The sequence below is a fragment of the Salvelinus sp. IW2-2015 genome, unplaced genomic scaffold (genome assembly GCF_002910315.2).
Source record: "Salvelinus sp. IW2-2015 unplaced genomic scaffold, ASM291031v2 Un_scaffold5013, whole genome shotgun sequence".
Lineage (NCBI taxonomy): Eukaryota > Metazoa > Chordata > Actinopteri > Salmoniformes > Salmonidae > Salvelinus > Salvelinus sp. IW2-2015.
This window is the reverse complement of record NW_019946281.1, coordinates 10,375-23,451: the sequence shown is the minus strand read 5'-3', so window position 1 is coordinate 23,451 and position 13,077 is coordinate 10,375. Positions and strand designations below refer to the sequence as shown.

The window sequence follows — 13,077 nt, the reverse complement described above, 5'->3', positions numbered from 1 at the left end:
CGGTTCACAGCCTCAGTGTTCATTCACGAGGTTCAATATAGTAAAACTGTAACTAAAGCATTGTGTACCACGCGTAGCCTCTTAAGCGGTTAACAGTTTACTGTACAGCCTCAGTCGTCACAGTAATAATGGAATTTGTTAGTATAAAACTGTAACTGTTAAACAACTAAGGAGGCGTGCTTAAACACGTGCCTTCTAGATGTATGTTACCACAGTTTAAGTATAACATGTAAACTTTAAAGCGTATTACTGCGCCGCGCGTACAGCTGAAACCCTCAAGGTGTTGACAAGCGTTTTGTCTTAAGAACGGTGTACACCTGTTAGACCCTTTCTTATAGTAATAACCCTGTAAAGCGTGTACAGCCTTTCAACTGTGTGAACACTGAGGCGCTTCTTTGTTCAACAGAGCTAAAACCGACGTGTGCCTGTTTTTTGTATAACGTTACAGTTCTTTACTGTTATGAACACTGAAGGCAAGCACGTGGTAACGTTTAAGTTACAGTCTTTACTGTCAACACGTGAGGGAAGCTGCAGCCGCTTTAAAGTTACAGGTTTACTGTTTTTGTGAAAGACACTTGGTGAGGAGGGTCTGACTAAACAGCAATAGGAAGCACGAGGGTACCAGGCACGCTTCTTTAAGTACAGTTTTTTACTGGGTGAGTGGAACACTGAGGACCTTTGGCTCGTGGTACGCTACTGCCTTTAAGTTACAGTTTTACTGTGAGGACATCACTTACAAGCGGCTCCAGTTGTTCACAGTTAAAACGTTGTAACTCTAAAGGGCTGTAGTACCTGGGCTTTCGTTGTAGCTAAACCAATAAAGAGAGTGTTACTGGGATAACAACAGGAGCTTCTAATAGCTAACCGTGTGTGTTTTGGTATAAAACAGTTTACTAATTTTTACTTATTGTAAACTGTCATGAAGGAAGCACTGGTGCATGACGGAGCCCTCATGTTTCCCACAGATTATAAAATTGGTAACAGCCTTGCTTTAAAGTGTACAGTCCATTGTTTACTCGGGCTGAACATGTACGGTTTTCTTGGGTATACAACGCTGGAGCAAAAGCAGGGGGAACACGCGGTGGTACGTGTCACCAGTAAAATTGCCAACTTAAAGCACCGTGCTGGTTTTATACAAGTAGTTTTATCTTAAGTCATTCAAACTGTGAACACTGAGGTACAGCCTCAGTGTTCGACACGTCTAGAATTGTAACTTAAAGCAGCGCGGCTACAGCCTCTCAAGTAGGTATTCACAGTTAAAACTTTACGAAAAAAGCATGGTACTTCTAGCCTTCAAGTGTCTCCACAGTAAAAAGCGTGTAACTTTAAAGGCAAGACTACACTAGGCCTCAGTGTTCACAGTAAAACTGCTTAACTGTTAAACGCAGCAGGGCGGAATGACTTATAGCATACAGGCCTGCAGTGTGTTTCACAGTAAAAACTGTAACTTTAAAGCGGTTTGACCAGCCTCAGTGTTCACGGAGATAAAACTGTAACTAAAGCAGTTACAAGCCTCAGTGTTCACAGTAAAACTGTAACTTAAAGCGGTTACAGCCCCTCAGTGTTCACAGTAAAACTGTAACTTAAAGGGCTACTAGCCTACAGTGTTCACAGTAAACACTCGTAACTTAAAGCAGTTCACTAAGCCTATGGTCTGTCACAGTAAAACTGTAACTTAAGATGTTACAGCCTCAGTTTCACAGTAAAACTGTAACTTAAAGCAGTTCAGCTTCAGTTCACAGTAAAACTGTAACTTAAAGCAGTTACAGCCTCAGTGTTCACAGTAAAACTGTAACTTAAAGGGCTACAGCCTCAGTGTTCACAGTAAAATTGTAACTTAAAGCGGTTACAGCCTCAGTGTTCACAGTAAACACACTGGAAGTTGCCACTGAACTTTCACAAAGTTTGCCGCTCAGCAGACCTGAAATTTGTCATGACTAACAAAACACGAGAGGGAACATTGCCACGGCACCACCCATCACACAATACTACTATCTACCACGGGGTGAAAATGATCTACCGCAGACACACTGACATCAGGCACAGATGCGCGCTCTTGGCGCCGTTAGTACATACTTGAAAGGCGGTGCTAGTGATCAAGAAATCATGCACAATCTGCACGGATCATTAACAGCCCGAGATTTACGTTAATTACTTTCTAAACAAAATCATTTTTTTGGTTTCTCATACTTTTACAAGGATGTTTGATTTCTTGCTTGAACAGCTCGTTAAGATATAGTTTGCTTGTGCTCTTTTTGCAAGAATAAATATTTTGGATACTGTTGCAGACAGTGTTGCTAGAATGCTAATCGCTCATTGATATAGGCTGATAGCAAAAGCTAGCCAAAGAGCCATTTCATTTACCGGAGGTTGAAGTTGAAGTGTTTTAAAAAAAAAAGAAGAAATGAGAATGCAGTTGATTTGCAATGATGATGTCAAAACATTATATATAAACAGGACATGCCATACGAGGCTTACAATGCTGGTCCTGGGACACAAAGGGGTGCACACTATTATGAGTGTTTTCCCTTGACAACACAACAACACGTCATTTAAATAATCAACTCATCAACATTAGTGGAATCGGGTGTGTTAATACTATGAGGTAAAACTGACCATGATCCACCCTACTTGTAGGCGCTCTGGGGTTACCAGAACCAGGATGAAGAAACACTGCACCGTATACGGTATATAACATAGCCATCACAACCAAGCCCGTGGATTTAACCATATGTCCACCGCCTGGACAGCAGATTGACATTCCAGGAACAGAAGCCCTTTTTCTCCACATCTGTTTGTGGAGGAAGGAACCAAACGGGGCAGTAGAGAGGAGTGGAGAGAGGGACCAACTACATACTAGGCAAAGGTGGAGGATCTTAATTTGATACCAGTTTTCTACGCAACAGGAAAATAATCCTGCCAAGCAACAGGGCAAATCATCAAGTCAGTGGAGAATTAATTACAAACTTTAGAAGCCTTGATTAAAACAAAAAAATACACTAAAGTTTGCATATATTTTAAGGAAATTTATTAAGATCCTACATCTGTACGAGTTAACCTGAAGGACTAACAACATACAGACCTGGGTCGTGTTCATTGATGGACAAACCGTAGCAAAATGTTTTGGCAATAAACACACCAAAAATTAGCATTTCAAGTAGTATCTATGTGTTTTCATTTCGTGCCTACTGAACACAACACCCTGTACCAGATGAGTACTGGGACTGGCATGTCTCTATAAAACACCCCCTGGCAACACCGTACATACTACCAACAACTCAGACACCATGCAACACCATACATCTACCCAACATCTCAGACACCCTATAGCAACAACCCTGAAACCAGAATCTGTGTTTATACAGGAGACGTTGCTTGAATATTAGATGTCTCCCTTTATGCCCAGGAAGCAGCCATTCAAATTGCTATTTCCACCAGCTTTCAAAACTTAAAGCTGCAAAATGTTACTTTTGGGTGACCTGACCAGCTCATCAACAATGAAATATGAGTTATAAGATCTGTCATTCTCATCAAGTTTAATTAAGAGAGACGGTAGATCTGTTTTATATGCGCTATTTCTATACTCCCCCCATTAAGTTTAATTTTTGCATCTTTTTACTTTTCTGTTTTGAACAGCAGCTTCAAAACCGCTGAAAATACAATATATTTTTTGGTTATATTGAAAAGATATTTCACACCGGTTTAGAGTGATACGTCAATGATCCACTCTTCTGCACCTCCAATAAAATCTCTCATTACTGACATGCACAGGCGCTACCTGCTCGATCGCCGGCCCTAAGACAGGACCCCAACCTCACGATGATCCGTAGTTATGAACGTCATATCAACCTGTTTCACAGTGCTACATGGAATGCAATAATATTTTTGCTTAGTAGATTAAGTAGACAATGATGGGTACATTTTTAGTGAGTGTATGATTTCTAGGACACCTATTCTTTCAATCCCCCGACCCTAAACTAATTTGTAGATGGTTTGGCGGTATGCCTGGCGGACCGCAAGAGTGAAGGAAAAAGCAGCCAACAAGTGCTCAGCGATATGTGGCGAACTCCTTCAACAGGACTGTGGAAAAGCATCCTTCGGCCGTGAATGCGCTGGTTTAAGGAATGCATCAAAGAGCCTGTCACAAGCTGTCACCAGGCAAAGGCACTCAGCTATTGAAGAATCTCAAAATAGAATCTATTTTGATTTGTTTAAACACTTTTTTGGATAACTAACAGTGATTCCTACGTGTTATTTCATAGTTTTGATGTCTTCACTATTATTCCTACAATGTAGAAAATATGTCAAAATAAGAAAAAACCCTTGAATGAGTAAGGTGTCCGAACTTTTGGACTGGTACTGTAATCTCGCCGATGTAGTATGGAAGAAAGCCGTTTGTATATTGAAAATCAGTAAAAATAAAGAAAAACCCTTGCAATGAGTAGGTGTTTTAAAAAACTTTTGGCGGTAGTGTGTGATTTTAAATCCGTATGGGGGCAGGTTGCCTAGCGGTGAGGTAAGAAACGTTGGTCAGTGACGGAAAGTTTGCTCGGTTTTCGCAATCGCCGAGCGACCAGGTACGAAACATCTGTCGGATGTGAGCCGCTTTGAACTAGCAGGCACTTAAACCGTTAATTCGCTCCCCCCCTGTCGGCCTCAGGAGATAAGAGCCGTCTGCTGAACATCTCACTGTCAAACTGTAATAGTTGCGCAGAAGTTTACAGAGGCAGGATGGATTTGGCGGCATGCGTACTTGGTCCAAAAAATAACTGAAGAAGATTATTTCTTTTTTTTGTACAGACAAAGGTATTTGTATTTTTAATTCGGACCTTTTTTTAGAAGTACCAATGCACTGCCGCCCACGACGCCGTCAGTAACTGACGATAGTTGCCTCAGCCGAAACGTCATTCTTGTTAAATACCGAACTTATTTTATGACATTATTAAGCTTGAAAAGCCTGGTGTATGGTCAATGCCTCTTGTCCTGGGCCTTACAAGGCAGACATCAGCATATTCAAACGTCTCCTGTAAACCAGCATTCTGGTTCAGGCAACCACCATAATCCGAAGTCGGAAACTAAACCTAGATAGGTAAGACGGAGCCAGCAACACAAGCCATTGAGAGGATTAAACAGGACTGTCAACGTAGACACAGCAACTTAGCATTAGGTTCGGGCTCCCCGAACCCTTACCCCTCCAGTGGCGCCACGCGCGCTTCTAAGGCACTGCGCCATCCTCAGTACAGAACCCTGGTCTCGATTCCAGGCTGTATCACACCCGTGATTTTTGGAAGTCCAATACGCGCGCGCACAACTGGCCCAGCCATCATCCCGGGTCTAGGGTTTGGCCAGGGTAGGCCATCATTGTCAAATAAGATTTTTTTTTCTCAGCTGACTTGCCCTATAGTCTACAATTACCAAGTTTTCCATCACAATATTATCATATATATATATATATGTATATACAAATTAAATTATCAGAGTTAGTACTCAATGCTTTAGTGCTTCGACTCCTGACAGACACGCCGGGACAGAGCAGAGGCCCCACTACGTATAGATCAGCCTTCCCCAGCTACGGTGTGCTAGAAATACATCTTTATTTCCAAAAAGGGGATCCCCCATAACCCATTATCTTACCCCTCAGGCCTACACCGTCTTCGACTACAACATCCGTCCCTAACCCTTCCCTCATGTTTCGGCCATATTCCGCCTTCCACGCGCGTGCGGTCTTCCACCTGCGTATTACATTTAGGCCCACCATGTATCGCATCTCTCACCAATATATCCTAGCACACAATATCCCCTAGATACTCCAGAAACACACGGACACGCATTACAGCGCCAGTGCAAACGCGCGTTCCCGGTGTCCAATAAACACTCATAACACAGAGATGATGCCAGGCTATGTTAACAACAGCCCTTCACGCCTTGACTTATAAGACTGTAAACACCATCGACACTAAACAAACAACACAAACTTTCTATAACACGGAAAAACAAACACACACACACCACCACACAACACACACCACACACAAACCACCACACGAGCACACACCATCACACAACACCCCCATTACACCCTACACACAGTCCACACCACTACAACCCCACCTAACCCCCATCACACACACACACGGACACCTACAACCACCCCCAACACTACACTCCCACCTACAGGCACCCATAATCTAACCCTTCCATGTCCCCAGATCTGAAGTGTCTGGGTGGAGCTTCTACCATATTGATTCCCACCTTAGAGATAAGATAGATAAGATAGATAGAGATAAGTTGAAGGGTTAATGTTAAAGGTTAAAGGCCAAGGGACAAGTGAATATAAGGAGTAAATTGTTTTTTTTTCACAAGCTGATGGTTTGTTGACATTCCTCTGGCTTCTCCTGTAAATTATATGACACATGAACCAGTCAAATACAGTAATATGTGTCCGGTCTGGTGTTATCTTTCTCCCTGGCGAACAGGTGTCCAGTGTTATCAACCTGCCTGCTGTCTGTACTTCGTTCTCCAGTGTTATCAACCTGCCTGCTGTCTGTACTTTGTTCTCCAGTGTTATTGTCAGGTCTTAAGGTTGTTTTGTATTGTGTAGTATAGTATCAGTTACAGACTCCTTGAATAGCTTATTGTTAGACAGAGATATGTGCACACTCCCCACAGAATACCCGACTACTGTGACTGACCCAAACTTCAGGAAAGCTTTGACTACGTACAGACTCAGTGAGCATAGCCTTGTTATTGAGAAAGGCCGCCGTAGGCAGACCTGGCTCTCAAGAGAAGACAGGCTATGTGCACACTGCCTACAAAATGAGGTGGAAACTGAGCTGCACTTCCTGACCTCTTGCCAAATGTATGACCATATTAGAGACACATATTTCCCTCAGATTACACAGACCCACAAAGAATTCGAAAACAAACCCGATTTTCATAAACTCCCAAATCTACTGGGTGAAATACCACAGTGTGCCATCACAGCAGCAAGATTTGTGACCTGTTGCCACAAGAAAAGGGCAACCAGTGAAGAACAAACACTGTTGTAAATATAACCCATATTTATGTTAATTTTCCCTTTTGTTGACATGGGAAACATATGCAAGTGAAAAAGATAATAAACAACCTCTCTCTCTCTCCCCCTCCCCTGCCTCTCTCCTCTGTCGCTCTCCCTTTCTCTCTCTCTCTCTCTCTCTCTCTCTCTCACTCTCTTCCCCTTTCCTCTAGCTGGCTCTGTCCTCTCTCTCTCTCTCTTCCCCTCTCCTGTAGCTGGCTCTATCCTCTATCTCTGCTGCTCACTCTGTGCTCCCCTCCTCTCTCTCCTCTCCCTCCTCTCTCTCTCCTTCCTCCCTCCTCTGGATGTCTGAGTGAGTGTGGGCTTGTGCCAGGATGTGACTGGACTGGTGAGGTATGAGCATGTGAGGTAGTAAAGGAGAGGGGAGGAGAGTAAGTGAGTGTGTTTGGGGCTCGTTGGCTGGACGTCTGTGTCCAGTGTGTTGGCTGGACGTCTGTGTCCAGTGTGTCTGTGTCCAGTGTGTTGTCTGGACGTCTGTGTCCAGTGTGTTGGCTGGATGTCTGTGTCCAGTGTGTTGGCTGGACGTCTGTGTCCAAGGTGTTGGCTGGCCGTCTGTGTCCAGTGTGTTGGCTGGACGTCTGTGTCCAGTGTGTTGGCTGGACGTCTGTGTCCAGTGTGTTGGCTGGTCGTCTGTGTCCAGTGTGTTGGCTGGTCGTCTGTGTCCAGTGTGTCTGTGTCCAGTGTGTTTGTGTCCAGTGTGTCTGTGTCCAGTGTGTTGGCTGGACGTCTGTGTCCAGTGTGTCTGTGTCCAGTGTGTCTGTGTCCAGTGTGTTGCTGACTCTGTATCCATGTGTTGGCTGGACGTCTGTATCCAGTGTGTTGGCTGGTGGTCTGTGATTCCAGTGTGTCTGTCCAGGTGTTGCTCAGACGTCTGTATCCAGTGTGTTGGCTGGACGTCTGTGTCCAGTGTGTTGGCTGGACGTCTGTGTCCAGTTCGACGCTTTGTCCATTTTGGCTGGACGTCTGTGTCCAGTGTTTGCTGACGTCTGTCCAGTTTTTGTTGTGGCCAATTCTATTAGCATGTGATCCAGGCTGTAGCTGTGTTAGTACGCCAGCTCTGGTTCAGTTGCTTAGTTATTTATAGGTCATTGAACAGCTGTACCAGCAATGACAGGGAACAGGTCTCCTCTTCTCAATAGGCACTCCTTCCTGTGTGTTGATCACGAGCAGGCCTATTTCTTTCTTTACAGGCTGTAGCCTACCGCTTGGCCCATTGCAGAGCCTGCAGTGCTTGGCAACATGGCTGGCATCTCCTCTGGGGTGGGATGGTTCATTCAGATTACACAAAGCAGAGTTTTCAAAAAGGTGCTCTAAATAAGAAAATTAATTGGAAGTACGTTTAGAGTTCAAACCGTCGAGTCCATGTTAGCCTGAACCTAGATCTATTGCAGTCTATCTGGCAAGACAGCACAAACAGATCTGGGATCAGGCTAGGGCCAGGCTGGATGCACCGGGATATCAGAGGAGCTGGTGGGAGGAGGTATAGGAGGACAGGCTCATTGTAATGGCTGGAAGGGTATGCTACGCGCAATGTGAAAATTCTATACTAATATTATAGTGTGAATGCGTCAGTGCGTTTGGACAATTAATAACACTGCAGTAAATAAAACCTCATCAAAATATCTGTCTTGTCCAAGACCGAGGGGGAAACCAAATTCATTTCTGATTGGCTGGGCCTGGCCCCCAGTGCTGGGCCTGGCTCCCCAGTGGCTGGGCCTGGTGCCAAGTCAGTGGGCCTGGCTCCCCAGTGGGTGGCCTGCCCCCACCTGGTGGCCTGGCTTGCCAAAGTCGGTTGGGCCTGGCTCCCCAGTGGTGGGGCCTGCGCAAGTCGGTGGCTGGCTCCCGGTGGGCCTGCTCCCCAGTGGGTGGCCTGGCTGCCAAGCTCTGCTCCCCATGGTGGCCGGCTGCCAGTCGTGGGCCTATGCCCTCCCAAGGCCCACCCATGGCTGAAACCCTACTCATCTATGAAATCCATAGCTTAGAGCTAATGAATTGTTTTAATCGACTGATTTCCTTATATGTACTGTTGCATGTTGTGTTTATATATTTTTTCCAGTATATAAACAAGCCATTTGCCACACAGACCTGCATCATCACTTTAAACTGGACTGTGTGTTTACAGAAGTAGGCCCTGCCATCATTCACTTTAAACTGGACTGTGTGTGTTTACAGGAAGTAGCCCTTCCATCATTCACTTTAAACTGGACTTGTGTTACAGAAGTAGCCCTTCCATCATTCACTTTAAACTGGACTGTGTGTTTACAGGAAGTAGGCCCTTCCATCATTCACTTTGAACTGACTGTGGTGTTTACAGGAAGTAGGCCCTCCATCATTCACTTTGAACTGGACCGTGTGTGTTTACAGAAGTATGCGCCATCATTCACTTTGAACTGACTGTGTGTTTACAGGAAAGTAGGCCCTGCCATCATTCACTTTGAACTGGACCGTGTGTGTTTACAGGAAGTAGCCATGCCATCAATTCACTTTGAACTGGACTGTGTGTGGTTTACGGGAAGTAGGCCCTGCCATCATTCACTTTAAACTGGACCTGGTGTTTTACAGGAAGTAGGCCATGCCATCATTCACTTTAAAACTGGACTGTGTTTTTTACAGGAAGTAGGCCCTCCATCATTCACTTTGAACTGGACTGTGTGTGTTTACAGGAAGTAGGACCCTGCCATCATTCACTTTAAAACTGGACCGTGTGTGTTTACAGGAAGTAGGCCATGCCATCATTCACTTTGTAAAACTGGACTGTGTGGTTTACAGAAGTAGCCCTGCCATCATTCACTTAAACTGACCGTTTGTTTACAGAAGAATAGCCATGCCATCCATTCACTTTAAACTGGACCGTGTTGTTACAGGAAGTAGGCCATGCCATTGCATTCACTTTAAAACTGAGCTGTGGTGTGTTTTACAGAAGTAGGCCCTGCCATTTCATTCACTCTTCAACTGACCGGTGTGTTTACCAGGAGTAGCCCATTCCATCATTCACTTTCAACTGACTGTGTGTGTTTACAGGAAGTGCCCTGCCATTCATTCACTTTAAACTTGGACCGTGTGGTTTACAGAATAGGCCATGCCAATCATTCACTTTCAACTGACCGTGTTTTTACAGGAAGTAGCCATCCATCATTACTTTCAACTGGACTGTGTGGTTTACAGAATAGCCCTGCCATCATTCACTTTAAACGGACGCGTGAATGTTGTTGTTTACAGAAGTAGGCCATGCATCATTCACTGTTAATCAACTGACCGTGTGGTGTTTACAGGAACGTAGCCCTGCCACATTCACTTTCAACTGGACCGTGGTGGTTTTTAACAGGAAGTCCAATGCCATCATTCAACCTTTCAACTGAGTGTGTGTTTACAGGAAGTAGGCCCTGCCATCCATTCACTTCAACAATGGACGCGTTGTGTTTACAGGAAGTAGCCATGCCATGCATTCACTTTCAACTGGACCGTCGTGTGTTACAAGGAATAGGCCCTGCCATCATCACCTTTGGAAACTGGAACTGTGTAGTGTTTACAGAAGTAGGCCATGCCATCATTCACTTGTCAACTGGACCCGTGTGTGTTACAAGAAGTACCCTGCCAATTCACTTGAACTGACTGTGGGTGTGTTTACAGAAAGTAGGCCCATGCCTCAAGTTCACTTCAACTGGAACCGAGTGGTGTTTACAGAAAGTATGCCCTGCATCACTTCACTTTAAACTGGACTGTGTTGTTTACACGGAAGTAGCCCTGCCATCATTCACTTTTAAAACTGACGTGTGGTTTACAGAAGTAGGCCCTCCTCATTCACCTTTAAACTGACCGGTAGTGTTTACAGGAAGAGGCCCGGCCATCATTCACTCTTTAAAGGACTGTTTGTTTACAGAAGTAGCCTGCCATCATCACTTTAAACGTGGACCGTGTTGTTTACAGGAAGTAGGGCCCTGCATCATTAATTTCAACCTGGACCGGGTTGTTTTTACAGGAAGTAGGCCCTCCATCAAATTACTTTCAACTGGACGTTGTGTTTTAAGAATAGGCCCTGCCATCATTACTTTCAGACTGGACCGTGTGTGTTTACAGGAAGTAAGGCCTGCCATCATTCACTTTCAAACCTGGAACCTGTGTGTGTTACAAGGAAGTAGCCCTGCCATCAATTCACTTTTAAAACTGGACCGTTGTGTTACAGGAAGTATGCCCTGCCCATCAATTCACTTTCACTGGAACGGTGTGTTACAGAAGTAGCCCTGCCATCATTCACTTTCAACTGACCGTGTGTGTTTACAGAATAGGGTCCTCCATCATCCACTTTCAAACTGACTGGTGTGTGTTTCAGAGTAGCCCTGCCATCATATCACTTTCAACTGGACGTGTGTGTTTACAAGAGTAGCCCTCCATCATTCACTTTCAACTGGACCTGTGTGTTTACAGGAAGTAGCCCTGCCATCATTCACTTTCAACTGGACTGTGTGTGTTTACAGGAAAGAGGCGCACACACTTTAGACGGTAACAGGAAGTGCCTCATCATTCACTTTCAACTGGACGTGTGGTTGTTTACAGAAGTAGGCCCTGCCATCACTTCACTTTCAAACTGACCGTGTGTGTTTACAGGAAGTAAGGTCCCTGCCATCATTCACTTTCAACTGGACGTGGTTTACAGGAAGTAGCCTACCATCATCACTTTCAACTGGACTGTGTGTGTTTACAGGAAGTAGGCCATGCCATCATTCACTTTGAACTGGACTGTGTGTGTTTACAGGAAGTAGGCCATGCCATCATTCACTTTAAACTGGACTGTGTGTGTTTACAGGAAGTAGGCCCTGCCATCATTCACTTTGAACTGGACCGTGTGTGTTTACAGGAAGTAGCAACAGCACAACTTTAGATCATTAGAACACATTCCTCGAAAGCCACAAAATATACCTGGATGGATTTCTGTAAATATGTAAATACCACGGTAGTCCTCTTACATTTGTAAACTTTACAGAGTCCTATTGATCAAACAACCATGACAAGGTAGGCTGTCTCTCCCTCAGTTACGCACATCAACAACAAGATCAAATTGAAATTATTTATTTTTTAACCTTTATTTAACTAGGCAAGCCAGTTAAGAACAAATTCTTATTTACAATGACGTCCTACCGGGGAACAGTGGGTTAACTGCCTTGTTCAGGTGCAGAATGACAGATTTTTTACCTTGTCAGCTCGGGGATTCGATCCAGCAACCTTTCGGTTACTGGCTAAATGTACAACCTGATAGCAATATGTTTTGGGACAACCAGGAAATGTATAGGTGAATTATATGAATCGTGCGTTGAACACCATCCATCTATTCTGCCAACAATGCCTTACTGTACGTCATAGAATTGAGTCAAATATAACCTATTTTTAAAACCTCTTTATAAAGTTAGTTTTGTAGCATAAACTGGGATTTTTTTGATTTTTTTACTGATATTATGATTGTCTGTAAAGTAGTTAAAACACTGTCAGTCCCACTCTGAGCCAAGGTTGAAATTGAATTGCGTTGCTCTTGCTCCTTGCATGTCGTCCGTCCTCTGCAGGAGAGAGGTAATACTGTGTTGCTGTGTGTGATTCTTCATCTTGGTATTGATGTATCTAGTTACAGTGACAGTACATGGATTGATTTGCAGTGACGTTGCTGTGCTTTGGATGAGTGGCTCAGAGCCTTGGCTGTATTCAATTATGTGCTCAGCTACTGTTTGATTGTGCCTTGAAACGCCTGTTTGAAACGTTTAGAGTTGGAGTGAACTGAAGACTGTCTACCTTACTGAATGCATCTAAGGCTGTCCTTTGTTATGATGTACCTTATGGGCCAGCTTCCCAGACACATAATCTCTATTGATATAAGGCTTTTCAGTCAAGGACTTAATGTGTGTCTGGGAAAACGGGGCTTTGTCTGTGTATTTCAGCTGACCACGTGTGTGTGTGTGTGTGTGTGTGTGTGTGTGTGTGTGTGTGTGTGTGTGTGTGTGTGTGTGTGTGTGTGT

General features: G+C 44.4%; 1 protein-coding gene across 1 annotated transcript in view; it reads left to right on the top strand.

Annotated features, from left to right (window-relative positions):
* LOC112077877 (anoctamin-5-like) overlaps positions 1-13,077 on the top strand; it is a gene marked incomplete at its 3' end in the record, with an annotated part of 20,981 nt that overhangs the window by 2,862 nt on the left and 5,042 nt on the right. The gene's annotated exons all lie outside the window — the stretch shown is intronic.